Genomic DNA, 20,143 nt, shown 5'->3' on the forward strand with positions numbered 1-20,143 from the left:
ACGCTTCTGACCAGGCTGCGCAGAATGAGGTGTATGTGCTATATGGGGCGTGGTTGCTGGGCGAGGGCCGCAGTAATCGGGAGGATTTAAAACAGGGTTTAGTCCCCTCCTGGATCAGCAACAAACACCTCGCAGCCCTCCATCCATTTGAGAATGCATTAAGCCCGTGCCAACTCCGGTTAGCTTCCGAGGCCTACCCAGTCCCAGTGGATTGTGGACGGTCCAACCACATGATCATGGGTGTAGTAGTTAGGATGCAGGTCATGGGTAGGACAGCCCGACCCACGCTGGTATACAGGGTGGAGAACATTGGAATGTTTCAAGGGAGTGTGCACATTCGTTTCACAACAGTCCCACCTTACGTCATAAAGTGGGAGCACGCTATGACAGGTACTGACCTCTCAGGGTGCCGGAGCCGGGGAGCACACATAATCCTGTGTCCTCAGCACTTGAATGCCTGTTCGATACCGCAGTGCAGGTTCAGAGCTGCTGGCGCAAAACCTATAAATTGTACCATGGAGGCAATGGCACAAGGCCATGTTCCCCCGCAGGTAGCATATATAGGAGGTGGGACATATTGGCCTAGAAATTCACTAGCCTTAGCGCCGCTTTTGAGGCGCTAGAGGGACTAGCGCCAGAGTTATGGCCAGTTGAAAAATTCCCTGGGGCCCTAAAGCGGCGTTGCACCGGTAGCGCTGCGCCGGCACCGATGACGTCATCGGTGTGCGCAGCGTCCCGGTTGCCATGCCGACGGGCCCCAGCGCCGAAATTCAGTTGCGGCCGCCTCGCCCGTGGCAGCCGCAACTAAGACTCTGGCAACAGAGTCCAACATGTGTTTGCGCCGGCGCATTAAAGGCCCCGCGGCGGCCGGCCGCTTTCCCGCCGGCCGCCTGCCCGCAGCTCCCTCCCCGGACTTCCCCCCCGCCCCCCCGGAACAGATGCAAGCCCGGCACTTGTCCGAGGTGCCGGGCTCATTTTTAAACAGATTTGCGTGGGCCGCGGCCGGGTGCAGGCAGCTCCTCCTTAATGGAAGGAGGAGGCCTGCACTTCCCCAGCCTGCCGCACCGCATCGGGTGCCGCAGCGCCGGAATTGCGGCGCTAAACGGCAGTTAGCGCCCTTTTCCAGGCGCTAAGACCCTTCAGTAGCGCCGGCAGCCGTTTGGGCGCGGCGCTACTGAATTTTTGGCGCGCGCAGGGGGACTTAGCGCCGGCACTAACTTCCGGCGCTAAAGCCCTGGCTAAGCCAAAACCCAATTTCTAGGCCATTGTGTCACCACAGGAGCGTCCCACTACCAGCATGGACAGCATAGCTGGTGTCCAGTCAGTGACAGCAGTTTCTGCTTTAAGCCCGAGGCAGAAGTTCAAGTGGCCCAGCAGCGAATTGTCCCCATTCCTGAACCCTCCACTGTTCACCTCACTGTGAAGGAGAATTTTACCAATTTGCAAAAGTACGTAGCGCATTTCGGCTATGAAATTCCCCCTCTCCCAGAACACCTTACCAAAATACTCAAAGCCGTTATAGTTTCACAGAAACATTTTTACACTCTAGAGCAGAAAACAACAGAGCTAGGGACTAAAATATTGGATATTGTGATTCCACCCTGGTGGGACATTTTCAATAACATAGAGGTCCCTTCGTGGATCAGACTGGCTTCCCATATTCTTTTGGTTTGCCAGTTAGGGATAGTGTTGTATCTAGTCTGCATTCAATGTAAGGGAAAAGGTCAGTTGCTAGAATTCCGAAACCAAAGAATCTGGAAGGAACATTGATGTAATAAAGACTCACTACGCACTTGGTTGAACATAAAGCAAGGCTTTAATCGACTTGTAACAAAACATGGAGATCTAGTTAGTAGTCACTAGCTTTCTGTTTCCAGATTGTCTCTGGCCAAGTTGGGCCCACGCCCGAGTATTTATATTCCTCGGACAGCGCCCTCAGCTGGCCGTCCAGTAGTACTTCCTGAGTTACTTCTTGTAGAAGTTGCGATTTATGACATTCTTCCGCCCGAAAAGGTTTGGAAGTCCAGGCTTTCTTTAACGGACTAGGCAGACCAAAAATAGCCACAGTCGTTTAGCTTTCTGCTTGTGACCAGAAGGCACGTCTCCCCGGACCGTGTCCTGGTCCCTGGGTCGCTTGGCCTGTACCGGTAAGTCGGTAGAGTCCGCGTCGTCTTGATCGTCCTGTGGAGGTCTGGGAATATCATGACTCTGGTTGCGGGTCCCCACAGGCGCAGAGCTGGCCTCATCCTGGGTCGTAGCCGGAGATTGTTCGGCGTCCTGGTTTCGGGTGGCCATCTTACGGGGAGCGTTCGGCTCCCTGAGTTGATCCGGTAGCACTGCCGGCAGATCCCTCGATGTCCCAGGTAGGGCGTCATCTTCATAGGGATGCGGAGTGTTGACATCATCGTCGTGGGATCCTTCATCATTCGGGCCCGTGTGACCGGTTGGGCAGGGAGCCAGATCTCTGAGCGAGACGGTGGATTCCCGGCCATCAGGGTACCGCACGTGCGCATATGTGGGGTTTACCTCTGTTAACTACACCTCGTCAATGAGAGGGTCATTCTTGGCAGACCGGACGAACCTCCGGAGTTGCACAGGGCCTGGAGCCACCAACCATGATGGTAGAGATGTCCCATGTATAGAGCGACGCCGGAACTTGAAGAATCGCTCATGAGGCGTGACATTAGTGGATGTGGAGAGAAGAGACCTGATAGAGTGTAACACGTCGGGGAGCACAGTTTCCCACTGCCGGTCTGGTAGGTTGCGTGACCTCAGTGCCAGACGGACAGCGTTCCAAATGATGGCATTGTATCGTTCAACCTGTCTGTTGCCGATTGGGTGATATGGTGTCGCCTTACTCGAGGCGATTCCCCGTTGGGAGAGATAACCTTTAAGTTCACTCGACATAAAGGAGGGACCCCGATACGTGTGGATAAAATTGGTCGTCCCGCAAAGGGAAAAGACCTGATCGAGGCATTTAATTACCATAGAGGTAAGCATATTAGGACAGGGGAAGGCAAAGGGAAAGCGTGAAAACTCGTGTACCATCGTAAGTAGGTAGGTGTTCTGCGTCGATGAAGGCAATGGCCCTTTAAAGTCTATGCTGAGCCTCTGCATAGGTTGCATTGCATGTATGAGTAAGCCATCTGATGGGCGGAAGAATTGTGGTTTCAATTCTGCACAAATCCGCAGGAGGAGCATGTTTTCTTTACATCCTCCGTTGAGAATGGTAGATTTTTGGAGCGCACAAAGTGCAACATACGGGTAACACCAGGATGGCATAAGTCCATATGCAGATACGCCAGAGTCGACGTTGACATTGAAGAGCAAAATGCCCGTGTGAAGGTATCTGGGGCCACATTCTGTTTGCCGGGTCGGTAACGATAGTATATCCACAGGCAGCCAGCTCCATCCTCCAGAGTTGAATTTTATTATTTTTGACTTTCGTGCGCTTCCAGTTATCCAACATGAAGGCCACGGAGTGCTGGTCAGTTATGAGCGTGAAATGACGCCAAGCAAGAAAATGAATCCATTGGCGTACAGCCTCGATGATGGCTGTAGCCTCCTTCTCAACGGAGGGGGTAATGGAGCTCGCTACCCTGCAAGGTTCTGGATAGGAATGCCACGGGTCGACCACCTTGATTCAAGGTAGCCGAGATCACCACCTCCGATGCATTCTGTAGTGTATGTACTTTGAAGAAGGAACTATATTCTGCAGCCCCTGTATACTGCAGTACCAGTAGTGACCACCCCGGTATATAAGCCTGTGTAGTAACTTTGTATAGTAGTTCCAGTTTTGTCTCCATTCAGTAAACACCTGTTATAACCAACTCCTGCAGTCCGTGTCTCAATTACACACGGACGTTACACTGGCGACGAACAGATCCGAACTTACCTACAGTTCTGCACCACCTCACGGGGATCCATCCCTGAAGCAAAGTTGTTAGAGGTCGAGGTCAGAAGGAAGAAATCCAAAAAGAAAAAAAAAAAAAACAGAAGAAACGGGCGTCGACCGTGGGCAACCACCGTCTGATCCATCGAATTCGAAGATTTGCAGGAGAGGCTGTCAAGAGCTGGGCTTGGTTATCCAGTCTATGGTGTTCCAGCTAATCGGGCTGGTGGCAGGTAGTGCACTGATCCTTCCTGGGCTGCGGTGGGCTGGAGCTCGATCGGGTGGCTTTTCAACGGGGCCAAGCAGCGTTGTCAGGAAGAGGGGAGAGAGAGAGAGGGTGGAGCACACAGGGCGCGGCCGGTGCTACGAAGCCGGGCAGCGTACAGACCCGAGAAGAGGGAGGAAAGTGTCCCATAGGGTCTGCTCTGACGACGGGAACATTAATTAAAATTTAAGAAATTAGAAGCGCAGAAAGCCGCGAGGAGCTGCAGTTTGCCACGGGGACCGCGGAGAGCGGCGTTGGCAGCAGCGCAGGGGGGAAGTGCGCAAAGACCATAGGGCGTCGCCATCAAGACATAAAAATGCCAGCAACAGCGCTAGCAGCAGCGGAAAAGACAGAAAGCGCGGGAGGCGCCATCTTAATCCAGCGGGGAAGAAGGCAAAGCACGGGAGGCGCCATCTTAGGTCTCCAAGATGCCGAAGACTGGCAATATCACTGCCTTCGATAATGCAATAGAAGACTGGACCACGTATGTGGAAAGAGTCAAAGTATATTGCAAGGCAAATGAAGTAGCCGATGAGAAAAAGGCATCGGTACTACTAAACTTAATGGGCGCAAGAACGTACGGCCTATTGCGGAACCTGATCACTCCAGTCAAACCGATGGCGAAGAGTTTTAACGAAATTGTTGATATCCTACAGGAACACCTAAATCCTACACCGCTGCTGATAGCAGAAAGATTTAAATTCCACAAGAGAAATCAGCATAAAGATGAGAGCAATGCTGATTACCTTACGGAACTACGCAAGCTATCAAAGCACTGCCAGTTCGGAGCAGGACTGGCAGATACCCTACGGGACAAATTTGTCTGTGGACTCCTGAGTGAAGGAACCCAGAAGAGGTTACTCTCAGAGAAAGAGCTGACGCTAGATAAGGCTTTCAGCATGGCAGTATCGTACGAAGCAGCAGCAAGGGGAGCTGCGGAAATACAGCAAAAGCCACAGGAATACGGCACCCATGAAATGAAACGGGGATTTGAAAAATGTTATCGCTGCGGCAGAACAACCCATGACCAGAAGGACTGCTGATCCAAGGACAAAACATGCAGGCAATGCGGAAAGATGGGACACATTGCATGAGTTTGCAGGTCTGGGAAGAAGACTAACGACAACAAAAAGACTACGAAGGAAAAGTACAGGAAAGTACAAAAGATGACGGACAGTAGTTCCGAAGACCAGAAGAGCGATAGTGAATCCGGGAACAAGAGACTAAGCTGTCTCAAACTACACAACATAATCACAAAAGAGGATCACCGAACCATTTGGGTCACCCTCACGATAGCAGGGTCCCAAGTCAAAATGGAATTGGATACAGGATCAGCCCTGACCGTCATGAATCGACGAGACTACGAGCGGCTATTCTCACACATACCCTTGAAAGACACATCCATTGTCTTGAAGACATATACGGGGCAGAAAGTATACCCCAGAGGGAAAATAAGGGTGCCTGTCGAATACAACGGCAAGGAAATACAGAAATTGTATCTGTACATACTGCAAGATGGTGGACCACCGTTATTGGGATGTGAATGGATCAGAAAGATAAGTTTAGACTGGCACTCCATTCAGGCACTGACGGTGGCTGGTAAAATGGATGACGACGTCACACCTGGACGATTGTCAAAAATCTTGGCTAACGCTAAAGAGGTATTTCAACAAGAACTGGGAACTCTTAAAGGCGTAACCACCTCGATAAAAATAGAAGAGAATGCAATTCCCAAGTTTTTCAAAGCAAGACCGGTACCGTATGCAATTCGCCCAGCCATCGAGGCAGAGCAGGAGAATCTGGAGAATGCAGGCGTGCTAACTAAGGTAGACTGGAGTGAGTGGGCGACACCCATCGTTCCTGTCATGAAGAAAACGTTAAACAATAAGTCTGAGGATCAAGGAAGGTTTGCATCTGTGGGGACTTCAAGGTGACTGTGAACCCAGTCCTTCACACTGTACAATATCCTCTTCCGAGGATAGAAGATATTTTCGCCTCACTATCTGGAGGGAAACGTTTTACAAAAATTGACCTAGCGCAAGCATATTTGCAGATGGAGGTTGAAGAATCCTCTAGGAAATATCACAGAATCACAGAATCTACAGTGCAGATAGAGGCTATTTCGGCCCATCGAGCCTGCACCGACACATATCCCACCCTATTCCCGTAACCCCACGTATTTAATCCCCTAACACTAAGGGTCAATTTATCATAGCCAAATCAACCTAACCTGCACATCTTTGGACTGTGGGAGAAAACCGGAGCACCCGGAGAAAACCCACGCAGACACAGGGAGAATGTGCAAACTCCACACAGACAGTCGCCTGAGGCCAGATTTGAACCCGGGTCCCTGGCACTGTGAAGCAATAGTGCTAACCACTATGCCACCGTGCATCACGATAAACACTCACAAAGGATTTTACCAGTATAATCGACTGGTATTCAGAGTTGCATCAGCTCCGGCTATATGGCAAAGAGCGATGGAACAAGTCCTGCAAGGGATTCCGGGGACTCAGTGTTACTTGGACGACATCCTAGTGACAGGTGAAAATGACAGTGAACACCTTGCCAACCTAGAGCAGGTGCTCACTAGACTAAGAGAACATGGGCTACGAGCCAATCGCCCCAAGTGCGAGTTTTTTAAGAAACAAATATCGTATTGTGGCCACGTGATTGATGAAGAGGGGTTGCATAAGTCCCCTGACAAAATTGAAGCGGTAGTTAAGGCTCCAGCGCCTGAAAATGTGTCGCAACTGAATTCATTCCTCGGATTGGTGAATTACTACCATAAGTTTTTGCCGAATTTGTCCACAATTCTGCACCTACTGAATGCCCTGCTACAAACTGGAGTAGCATGGAAATGGAGCGATGAATGTAAGCGGGCCTTTCAGAATAGTTCAAGAGAAGTATTGGCTCGCTACAACCCATCAGTACCGATAAGACTGGCATGTGATGCGTCTCCCTACGGCGTTGGAGCGGTACTGTCACATAAATCCCTTGATGGCTCAGAGACGCCGATAGCTTTTGCGCCACGCTCGTTAACTGCAGCCGAGCGTAACTACGCCCAGATTGACAGAGAGGCCCTCAGCCTGGTGTGGGGGGTGAAGAAGTTCAATCACTACCTGCATGGACAGGAAGTTACTCTACTAACTGATCATCAACCTCTTGTCTCCATTTTCAACCCTAAGAAGGGCGTCCCAATAATGACAGCACAACAGCTACAGAGGTGGTCCCTTTCCATAGGGGCACACCAATATGACATCGAGTACAAAGGAACTAAACAGCATGGGAATGGTGATGGATTGTCGCGCCTACCGTTGCCGACGGTGGAAGAAGCACCTGCAGTGGATCCTGTGGAGATATTCCACTCGACCATAGTCGAATGTCTACCTGTGACGAATGCAAACATAGAAAAGGAAACACGAAATGACCCGACACTCTCCAGGATCTATGATTTAACGGTGAAGGGATGGCCAGCACATGGCGAACCACTATTGCCAGCATTCTCGCCGAGAAGAGAACAGCTGTCAGTGTGCCGAGGAACCTTGATGTGTGGATCCAGGGTAGTAATTCCACCCAAATTGAAGGATTGAATGAGCTTCATGAGGGTCATCTGGGAGGGTTAAAAATGAAGAACTTAGCCAGAGCGTTTGTGTGGTGGCCGGGAATCGATAGAGGAATCGAAGAGATGACCAAGAGCTGTACAGGATGCCAGAAGGTCCAAAACGCCCCACTACAAGCCCCTCTACATCCATGGGAGTGGCCCTCATCTCCATGGCAAAGGGTACACATTGATTTTGCTGGTCCATTTATGGACTCGATGTTTTTAATTGCGGTGGATGTACATTCAAAGTGGCCAGAGGTAATAAAAATGTCCTCAACCACCACAGAAAAAACCATCACTGTCTTACGAACCATATTTGCCAGAAATGGGCTGCCTGAACAGATTTGCTCCGACAATGGACCACAGTTTGTGTCTGAAGAGTTCCGGAGGTTCTTAAAGAACAATGGTGTTAAGCATTACACATCCGCCCCATATCATCCAGCCACCAATGGATTGGCTGAGAGGTTCGTTCAAACATTCAAGAAGGCTATCAAGGCAATGTGTAATGAAGACATACCCCTACAACACAAGGTGGATAACTTCTTGTTTGCCTACCGGAATGTGACACATGCGGTTACCAACCAAACTCCAGCCATGATGTTCTTCAATCGAAGACTAAGATGCCGCTTGGATTTGGTTAAGCCAAACATCAGAAGAGATGTGGAGAACAGGCAGTTTCAGAATATGAATGAAAGGCCAACCAGGAGTTTTAAGATAGGTCAACCAGTTTTGGCCCGGGACTACCGCACAGAGAAATGGCAGCCAGGAACGATCTGCACACGGCAAGGACCTCTAATGCATACCGTGGACGTTGGAGAGAGCATTGTAAGACGCCATGCTGACCAGATTCTAGAGTCACTGGAAAACGTCAAATCCACACCACGATCCGATACACCTGGTGATGAAACCGAAGTACCAATTGCATCTACCTCAGAATCGGTGATATTGGAAGCAGACGAACCAAACAATGACGTTGATCCCGAATCAACTTTGCCAGAAGAACCTGATACCCCAAAGAGGCGTTATCCGGACAGAATCAGGAAGCCTCCTCAAAGACTGAATTTATAATTGCTTAACTTCAGCTAATGTATATAGCAACTGTAATTGTAAATATGTTATTTAATTATTAATCGAATGTTATGTACTGTTTAGCTAAAAGGGGAGGAATTGTAGTGTATGTACTTTGAAGAAGGAACTATATTCTGCAGCCCCTGTATACTGCAGTACCAGTAGTGACCGCCCCTGTATATAAGCCTGTGCAGTAACTTTGTATAGTAGTTCCAGTTTTGTCTCCATTCAGTAAACACCTGTTATAACCAACTCCTGCAGTCCGTGTCTCAACTACACATGGACGTTACACATTCGACCACAAAAGGAAGGTTTTCGTCAATGGAGCGAAGCGTGGCTTTCTCCAGCTGTCGTTTGAGGAGGTTGAAGGCAGAAATAGCCATTGCTTCCAATGGAAACGACTTTGCATGAAGCAGGGGCTGTATTTTATCAGAGAAGTGAGGTATCCACTTTGCGTAATAAGCAAACATGCCAAGTACCCGATGAAGAGAGCTGAGATTTGTAGGGGGAGGGAGCCCCTGAAGTGGACAAAGTCGCTCTGGGTCCGGTTTAATAACACCGTTGCCCACCCAGTAGCCAAGAATGTTCACTGATGGCACCGATTTCACCGATTTGGATTCGTTTAACATTAAGTGGCGACAACGGAGAACGTCAAAAAATCTCTGAAGATTGGTGTCATGCTCCTTTTGATCATGGCCAGCAGTAGTGATATTGTCTAAATACGGAAAGGTATTCATCAATTTCTCTTGCCGGACTAGGCCATCCATTGCCCGTTGGAAGACGGCCACCCCATTTGTGACCCCAAATGGAAGGCGACAAAACTAATAAAGCCGACCATTGGCCTCAAAGGCCGTATACTTTTTGTCAGAGTCTTTCAGCGGTACCTGATGGTAGGCGCTCTTTAAATCGAAGGTTGAAAATACCTTGTATTTGGCAAGGTTGTTGACCATGTCATCTATGTGTGGTAGTGGGTAGGCATCCAGATCGGTATAATCAATACACAGACGTTTCTTACGTTGTTTTAAAGGGATTTTCACAACAACGACTTGAGCCTGCCAGGGAGATGAACACAGCTCGATAATACCGTCAGCTAAAAGGCGAGAGATTTCTGCCTTGATAAATGCTCGGTCGTCTTGGCTAAATCGCTGCGATTTGGTGGCTATGGGTTTACAGCGGGGGGAGAGATTGGCAAACAGGGAGGGCTCACCGAGTAAGGCCGCCGAGAGCGCCCAAAACAGCACCTTAGAAATGGTAAGCTCTGGCTTCGACCCTCCAACTCAAAAGTGAGTCTTTTGTGCTGCTTCTGGAAGTCCTGTCCCAGAAGCACATCGCTGCATAAATTTTCGAGTACTCCGAGCCGGGTGGAGAGATAAGTGCGGCCATTGAGGATGAGGTTGACAAGGCAGAAGCCAGAAGAATTGATGGTCAGAGTCATCAGAGCCATTGCAATCGCCCTGTCTGAGGGATAAATGCACAGTTTTAACTTGCTGACAACCCGCTTACTAATGAAGCTGTCAGAGCTGCAGGAGTCAATTAATGCGCTTAGTGTGTGTCCATTTACTGAAACCTTCGTGGCTGCATGGGACAAACTTTGGGGAAAAACAGCTGTGATGGGAGGAGGGGCAATTTTTCCTTCAGCAGCTGTAGCCTTAGCAGTGCTTCTTGGGGAAGGAGCAGCTCCATAGATAGCAGCTGTGAAGCTAACAGGAGCTCTCGACCGGTATACTTTAGAGGAGCGGCCTTTCTTGTTAGCAGAGGCCCGTGACTGGCATACCTTGGAAAAGCGTCCTTTCTTGCTGCAATGATTGCAGGTCGCATTACGAGCCGGGCAAAATTTTCTGTAATGGAACGTACCTCCACAAAATAAACACTTTCTTCCTGATTGCCAGGATGCTGCTACATCGGGATCATCATCAGCGAAGGCCTCTAGGGCAGGGTCATCGCCCATTAGAGTAGAGTCATCATCAGCGGGGGCATCCGCCCAAGACCTATCGAAAGACTCATTAAAGGTGATAGCCGCTGCCCGTGCATGTGGTGGGAGATAAGTGTCTGCATTCTTCTTGGCCAAGTCCAGGGAACATGCCTGGTCATAAGCAGCCCGTAAATTGAGGGTTTTATTTTCCAGCAGGTGCTGACGTATAAAAGGGGACGCAATCCCATTGATAAAGGAATCGCGGATTCGTTCCTCTTGATACTGTTCAGCTGTAACCGCTTTAAGATTACAATCTTTGCTGAGCCTGTGAAGTTTCTGGAGGAATTCATCGAGTGATTCCCCAGGCTGCAGCCGAGTTGTGGCCAGTAGGTGTCGAGCAAAGATTTCATTCAGGGACTTGACATATAGCTGCTGTAAAATTTGGATAGCAGCGTCGTAGTCTATACAGCCCTCAATATAATCATACACATGAGGGGATATGTAGTTAATAAGCATTCGTAACTTATTAGGTGCATCTGCCCCACATTCTTCAAGAAAGTTGCTAAAGGTACGAAACCAATGCTTCCATACCTTCGCTGCCGCAGGTGCATTTGTGTCCAGGTCAAGACGAGCGGGTCTAAGGAGTTTTTCCATGATGGATCAGTTTTTTGCCCAAGTTCCTTTCTGTGGTTCGAGTTGCAGCTGGTTGTTCCGAATCACCCAAAGCACGGAGACGATAACAAGTCGATTAAATTGACGTAATAAAGACTCACTACGCACTTGGTTGAACATAAAGCAAGGCTTTAATCGACTTGTAACAAAACATGGAGGTCTAGTTAGTAGTCACTAGCTTCCTGTTTCCAGATTATCCCTGGCCAAGTTGGGCCCACGCCCGAGTATTTATATTCCTCGGACGGCGCCCTCAGCTGGCCATCCAGTAGTACTTCCTGAGTTACTTCTTGTAGAAGTTGCGATTTATGACAAACATTATGTGAAGGTGGAGGGAGATACACCTGTTTGAGCTTTTTCTTTGTATTTTTGATTAAAGATTGTTGTTTTTTTGTGTTTGTTGTTTTTAATAAAGATTTTCCAACGCGTTGTTAATTAAGATGTATATGTACCGAGTAGTGCAGGGGTGTTGGACCCCATCCATGCTTGGATGTGTGTAAAAGACTGTAATTATTCCATGTATACTTATGTACACTACATTTTCACAGAATGGGAAGTGCATGTGTCGGGGTGTATTAGATAGGTAATTACAGGGGAAGGTTGACAAGGGAGGGTCAGAAAATTTTGCTCACCTTGTAAGGATGATACTTCAAGCAAGATTTAGTATCACGGGGGGAGTGTAAGATTTGAAAATTCCCACATTCCCCCAAGGTTATTAATAAAGGGAGCCTATGGACAAATTAAAAAGGGTACCCAAAAGATGGCGTCCACACCTCGTGACCAAAAGCCTGTAAGATTTTAAAAGCTTGGACTCTGCAGCACAGAACAAGCTGCTTTTGAAAATCGAAACTTAAAATGCATTTCTGTGAAAAAGGACGTTTGTGTTTGAAAACCTAGACAGTTAAGCAAACACTGAATATGCATTTCGTCAGATTGGAACAGATCACCCCAGCTAGGCCTAAGCGCAAGGCCATTTGTTTGTCCGCATAAATAATCGGAAACAGCTTAGGGAAGCGACCAAGGCTGCACAGGCCGATTAAAATGCATTAATGACAATACAGCCCGGACATCAGGCCATTAGGTGCGATAAATGGACATCTAAAAACCAGTTCATTTAGATTGCTATAATCATTTAAAACAGCCCGCCAAAAGTGAAACAATGAACTGACCTGATTTGGCGCGCAGATAAGGGCTGTTGAAAGGAGTATAACTGTAGGCCCTCAGTAGCAATCGCCCCTTGACTCTTACGCTTGACTCTTGCCCTTGTGGCTCTTGCCCCCTTTTTCCCTCCCGCACTTGCCGCCTGGCCACTGCCTGTGTCTTCCCGAATCCATCAGGGACGCCCGGCATTGCACTAGGCGAACACGGGCAAACCAGGCTAGACGAGATGGGCGAGGCGAGGCGAGATGAGGCAAGACAAGATGAGATGAGATGAGATGAGATGGGACGAGACGAATTGGAAGAAGATTGAAGAATGCTTCGAATAATCGGGCCTTCAATCCAGCCGACCTGCGATTATCTTCATGCAAACCCCAGCTGCTGCCGCCCGAGGAAGAAGAACCATCATCCCTGCGAGGTAAAGTACCCAAGTAAAGACTTTAACCTCAGGGTACTTTACCTGGACGATGCCCTTGCAGCACCCTGAGACCACGTGATGACGGCAGGCCCCAGAGAGCACAAAGAGCGAACCCCAAACCCCACAACCATTTGAACTCAGCAGATTTTGACTCGGTGAGCATGAATTCCTGACCCCTCATAGCTTTATCTATTTAGGTATAGGGGTGGGATAAGGATAAGGGGATGGTTAATGTAGTTTGTTTTCCCTCAATGTGCCCTGTGTTCCCCATTCCCATTTGAGTGGATTTTCTTTTGATAAGCCTGTAACTACATAGTGATTTTCTCAGTATTTGTAATTTTTATCATCGTTTAATAAAGTTCACGGTTTTCTTGTACCAAACCAATTGTCTACCCGTTTTTCTGTATCGCCGCCAGCACCTAAGTCCAGTGTCTAGAAACCAGGGGTGTGGGAGTGATTCGAACCGCTCACAGGCAGTCAGGGGCATAACTGACTGGCCACACGCCACCCCCTACACCATCTACAAGATAGAAACATAGAGATAGAAGATAGGAGCAGGAGTAGGCCATTCGGCCACTCGAGCCTGTTCCACCATTTAATGAGATCATGGCTGGTCATCCAAATTCAGTACCCTTTCTCTGCTTTCTCCCCATATCCCTTGATCCCTTTAGCCTTAAGAAATATATTTAACTCCTTCTTGAATATATTTAATGAATTGGCCTCAACTGCCTTCTATGGTAGAGAATTCCACAGGTTCACCACTCACTGGGTGAAGAAATTCCTCCTTATCTCAGTCCTAAATGGCTTACCACTTATCCTTAGACTGTGACCTCTGGTTCTGGACTCCCCCGCCATCGGGAACATCCTTCCTGCATCTAGTCTGTCCAGTCATAGAAACATAGAAGATAGGAGCAGGAGTAGGCCATTCGGCCCCTCGAGCCTGCTCCGCCATTCAATGAGATCATGGCTGATCATCCAAATTCAGTACCCTGTCCCTGTCTTCTCCCCATACCCCTTGCTCCCTTTAGCCTTAAGAAATATATCCAACTCCATCTTGAATATATTTAATGAATTGGCCTCCACTGCCTTCTGCGGTAGAGAATTCCACAGGTTCACCACTCCCTGGGTGAAGAAATTCCTCCTCATCTCTGTCCTAAATGGCTTACCCCTTATCCTTAGGCTGTGACCCCTGGTTCTGGACTCCCCGGCCATCGGGAACATCCATCCTGCATCCAGTCTGTCCAGTCCTGTTAGAATTTTATAAGTTTCAATGAGATCCCCTCTCATTCTTCTAAACTCTAGCGAGTATAAGCCCAATCAACCCAATCTCTCCTCATACATCATTCCTGCCATCCCAGGTATCAGTCTGGTGAATCTTCGCTGCACTCCTTCCATGGCAAGAGCATCCTTCCTCAGGTAAGGCGACCAAAACTGCACAAAATACTCAAGGTGTGGTGTCACCAAGGCCCTGTACAACTGTAGCAAGACATCCTTGTTCTTGTACTCGAACCCTCTTGCTACGAAGGCCAACATACCATTTGCCTTCTTAACCGTCTGCTGCACCTGCATGCTTACCTTCAGCGACTGGTGCACAAGGACACCCAGGTCTCGTTGCACTTTCCCTTCTCCCAATCTATTGAGGTTCAGATATTAATCTGCCTTCCTGTTTTTGACACCAAAGTGGATAACCTCACATTTATCCACATTATACTGCATCTGCCATGTTTCTGCCCAATCACCCAACCTGTCCAAATCATACTGGAGTTTCTCGGCATCATCCCCACAGCACACACGCCCATCCAGCTTTGTGTTGTCTGCAAACTTGGAGATATTACATCTAGTTCCCTCGTCTAGATCATTTATATATATTGTGAATAGCTGTAGTCCTATGACCGATCCCTGAAGTACCCCACTAGTCACTGCCTGCCACTCGGAAAAAGAGCCGTTTATTCCAACACTTTGCTTCCTGCCTGCCAACCAGTTCTTTATCCAAGTCAGTACCTTGCCACCAATCCCATGTGCCTTAACTTTACACGCTAATCTCTTATGCGGGACCTTATCAAAAGCCTTCTCTAAGTCAAAATACACCACATCCACTGGTTCTCCTTTATCTATTCTACCAGTTACATCCTCAAAATATTCCAGTAGCTTCATCCATGTTGAATTTGTCCAATCCTGTCACTGTTTTCCAAGTGCTCTGCTATTACATCTTTTATAATGGACTCTCGCATTTTCCCCACTACCGATGTCAGGCTTACTGGTCTATAATTCCCCGTTTTCTCTCTCCCACCTTTTTTAAATAGTGAGATTACATTACCTACCCTCCAATCCATGGGAACTGTTCCAGAGTCTATAGAATTTTGGAAGATGACCAGCAATGCATCTATTATTTCCAGGGCCACTTCCTTAATACCCTAGGATGTAGGATATCAGGCCCTGGGGATTTATCAACCTTCAATCCCATCAATTTCCCTAACACCATTTCCCTACAAATACTGATTTCATTCAATTCCTCCCTCTCATTAGACCCTATGTTCCCCGACATCTCTGGGAGGTTATTTGTGTCCTCCTTTGTGAAGACAGAACCAAAGTATGTATTTAATTGGTCTGCCATTTCTTTGTTCCCCATTATAAATTCCCCTGATTCTGACTGCAAGGGACCTATGCTTGACTTCACCAATCTTTTTCTCTTCACATATCTATAGAAGCTTTTACAGTTTGTTTTTATGTTCCCTGAAAGCTTACTCTCATATTCTATTTCCCCCCTCTTAATTAATCCCTTTGTCCTCCTTTGCTGAATCCTAAACTGCTCCCAATCCTCAGGTTTGCTGCTTTTTCTGGCCAATTTATATGTCTCGCCTTGGATCTTATGCTATCCCTAAGTTCCCCTGTTAGCCACGGTTGAGTCACCTTTTTTGTTTTATTTTTATGCCAACCAGGGATGAAAAAATTCTGTAGTTCATCCATGCAATCTTTAAATGTTTGCCATTGCCTATCCACCATCAACCCTGTGATAAAAATGATAACATCCGGGAAGTTATGTCATCACTTCCTGTGAACTATGAACTATGAACTGTGTACATACCTCACTTCCTGTCATATGTCACTTCCTGTTGGACTGGTATAAATACTGGTCTGTTCAGTATTGTAAGAGGCTTCTACCAGAGGCATGGTAAAGATCTCTCTTGTATATAGTGTGTTTATAAGTTACTTAAAGCTTACTTTAAAGTTACTTGATGGTAAGTCTCCTTTTTCTTACATCAATTTAAGTAACTTAGTATTTACACTGACAAATACTAGACCTTCAGACAAACTCGGAAGTTAAGGATCCAGGGAACCACCCATCATGGAGAAAATCCTTAGACCTATTCGTCTGGACTTGGACCCGAATACACCAGCAGCTGGCAGGGTATGGAAGCATTGGTATCGTACTTTTGAGAATTTTCTGGATGAATGTAAAGCGGATGCTCCTGCTAAATTGAAGATACTTGTCAATTATGTGACCCCAAAAGTGTTCGAATATGTTGATGACTGGGATAGTTACGAAGAGGTGATTCGGGCACTTAAGAAACTGTATGCGAAGACCCCAAATGAGGTCTATGCTAGACATCTACTGGCCACAGCCCGACAAGGGCCAGGGGAATCAATTGACGAATTCCTGCAAGAACTTCGCAGGCTCAGCGTAGATTGTAACTTTCAGGCAGCCTCAGCTGAGCTGTACCGCCAAGAAATGATTCGTGATGCTTTCATCTGCGGGATTGCCTCTCCATTTATACGCCAGCGTCTACTAGAAAGTAAAACACTTGAGCTACAAAAAGCTTTTGACCTAGCTTGTTCACTGGATTTGGCAAAGAGAAATGCAGACCTCTATCAGCTGCCCAGATCTCGATCTGCTGCTGTAGCTGCAACCAGACAATTCAAGCGGTCTCAGGTGAACCCTATCATGGGGGAATCTAATTCTGATAATTCTGATGAAGAAGAGGAGGACGACCCCACTTTAGCAGCCTCTTGGCAATCTAGGAAGGAATGCTTCTTTTGTGGAGATGCTTTTCACCCTAGGAAAACCTGCCCTGCTCGCAATGCAATCTGCAGTTATTGCGGGAAAAAAGGACACTTTGCTAAAGTTTGCCTATCAAGGGCCTCTACGAGGGCCAATCCAGCTAAGGCCTACCGAACTGCCCCAATTAGGGCCTATCAAGATGCTCCAGCTAGGACCTATCAAGCTTCCTCTCGAGCTCTCTCCCGAAGAAGCACACCGAGAGTTTTAGCCACTCTCTGTGCAACAACACCAATTACAGCTGCTTGCCCACAGAACCTGTCTCAGGCAGCCACAAAAATTTCAATTAAAGGGCATACCTTAGATGCCTTAATTGACTCAGGAAGTACTGATAGTTTCATTAAGGAACAGATTGTTGCGAAATTGAAACTACATGTCTTCCCATCGGACCAGGCAATTGCGATGGCCCAGTCATCACTTAATACCAGAATCTCCGGCTTTTGTGTTGTTGATATGACACTTCATGGTCGTATGTATCCCTCCACCCGACTTTCGGTGCTCAAAGACTTATGTAGTGATCTCCTCTTAGGGCTGGACTTCCAAAAACAGCATAAGAAACTCACCATTGAGTTTGGTGGATCCAAACCCGGACTTACTATTTCTAATATATCATCTAAATTACCATTTTGTGCATTATCAGCAGCTTCACTTGATGAACCCTCATTATTTGCCAGTATTCCGCCTCAATGCCAACCGATAATAACGAAATCGCGGCGCTTTAATCAGGAAGACCAATCTTTTATTGCGGCTGAAATCTCTCGACTTCTAGCAGAGGATATAATTGAACCATGTTCGTCGCCCTGGCGGGCTCAAGTCGTCATTGTCAAGAACCCTCTAAAACCTCACAAACAGCGACTATGCATCGATTATTCGCAAACCATCAATCAATATACCGACTTGGACGCCTACCCATTGCCACGCATTGATGATATGGTTAATAAACTGGCCGAATACAAAGTGTTCTCAACTTACGATTTAAAAAGTGCCTATCATCAGTTACCCTTGAAGGTCTCAGATAAGCAGTACACAGCCTTTGAGGCTAATGGACGGCTGTACCAATTTCGTCGCCTCCCATTCGGGGTTACTAATGGAGTGGCTGTCTTTCAACGGGCAATGGATGGCCTGGTTAAGCAGGAAAACCTAAGGGACACTTTTCCCTATCTTGATAACATTACCATTGCAGGTCACGATCAACAGGAACACGACTCCAACCTCCAAAAATTTCGGGATGCCCTCCATCGCCGTAATTTGACCCTGAATGAATCCAAATCTGTTGAGTCGCAACCGACCATCAACATCCTTGGCTACTGCGTAGGCAATGGTATCATTAAGCCAGACCCAGAAAGACTTCGCCCACTCCAAGAGCTCCCGTCACCTAAGAATCCGGCTTCTTTACGTCGGGCTCTCGGTCTGTTTGCATACTACGCTAAATGGATTCCTCATTTTTCGGACGAAATCCAACCCTTGCTGCATGCTAGATCATTTCCACTGGGAACAGCGGCTGTTGCAGCCTTTAACCTTCTCAAAAAACAGTTGGAGAAAGCGGCTCTTCACTCCATTGATGAGAATCTCCCTTTCGTGGTTGAATGTGATGCCTCGGAGGTGGCGATCTCGGCTACTCTGAATCAGGAAGGTCGTCCTGTAGCATTTATGTCCAGGACCTTACAAGGTGCCGAGCTACATTATCCTCCGGTTGAGAAAGAAGCCACAGCCATCATAGAGGCAGTACGGAAGTGGAACCATTTTCTAGCTCGCCAGCACTTTACATTGATCACGGACCAACGATCAGTCGCCTTCATGCTCGATAATCGAAAACGAACTAAAATTAAGAATAATAAAATACAACTTTGGAGGATGGAACTGGCCTCTTTTGGTTATACCATTCTCTATCGGCCTGGCAAGGAGAATGTGGCCCCGGACACCCTCACACGGGCATTCTGCTCCACTATGTCATCCTCCACTCTCATGGATGTCCACAATGGTTTGTGTCATCCTGGCGTTACGCGCATGCTACATTTCGTACGATCACGGAATCTCCCTTTTTCCACTGGAGATGTAAAGAAAATATGCTCAGAATGCCGGCTTTGTGCGGAATTAAAACCTCAGTTCTTCCGCCCCTCAGATGGTATACTCATACATGCAACCCAACCGATGCAACGACTTAGCATCGATTTTAAGGGCCCAGTGCCCTCTTCAACTCGGAACACATATTTGCTCACCATGATCGACGAATATTCACGTTTTCCGTTTGCCTTCCCCTGCTCCAATATGCTGGCGTCCACAGTAATCTGCTGCCTTGAGCAGGTATTTTCTCTCTGTGGCATGCCGGCTTATATTCACTCAGATCGGGGTCCATCCTTTATGTCAAGGGAACTCAAGGACTACCTCTCAGAACGGGGAATTGCTACAAGCAAAACAACACCATACCATCCCATCGGAAATGGGCAGGTAGAGAGGTATAACGGTATCATCTGGAATTCCGTACGTCTCGCTTTAAGATCTCGGGGCCTACCAGACCAGCAATGGGAAACAGTGCTTCCGGATGCATTGCACTCTATACGGTCCCTGCTTTCTACAGCCACAAATACTACACCTCATGAGCGGTTCTTTGGATTCCAGCGTCGCTCATCTCATGGGACATCACTCCCGTCATGGCTAACTACTCCTGGACCTGTATTACTCCGAAGATACGTTCGGACGTCTAAAAATGACCCTCTTGTAGACGAGGTCGAACTAACCGATGCCAACCCCACCTATGCAAACATACGATATTCCGACGGCCGAGAATCTACCGTATCATTACGGGATCTGGCTCCCTGCCCACCAGGACCTAGTGGGACATCGGGTGATGGCATTTCACCAGGAAACTCTTGGGACCTATCGGGTACCCCTCTCCAGGATCCTGATCGGACACCAACTAGCTTGGTGCCGGTAGAACCCCGTGCTCAAGGTTGCGACCCTCCCAGTACCGCGCATGAAAGTACTGATCCGCCACAGACCAGCTCTGCACCTCCCTCTGAACAGAGGCAGTCCGACTTTGAACCTATTGGGGCTCGTACTCGAAGCCATGATCTCCCCGACCCTTCACAGGGCAATCCAG

This window comes from Somniosus microcephalus, chromosome 5, assembly GCF_052327205.1.
Source record: "Somniosus microcephalus isolate GS21.2 chromosome 5, FLI_Smic_1.0, whole genome shotgun sequence".
Classification (NCBI taxonomy): domain Eukaryota; kingdom Metazoa; phylum Chordata; class Chondrichthyes; order Squaliformes; family Somniosidae; genus Somniosus; species Somniosus microcephalus.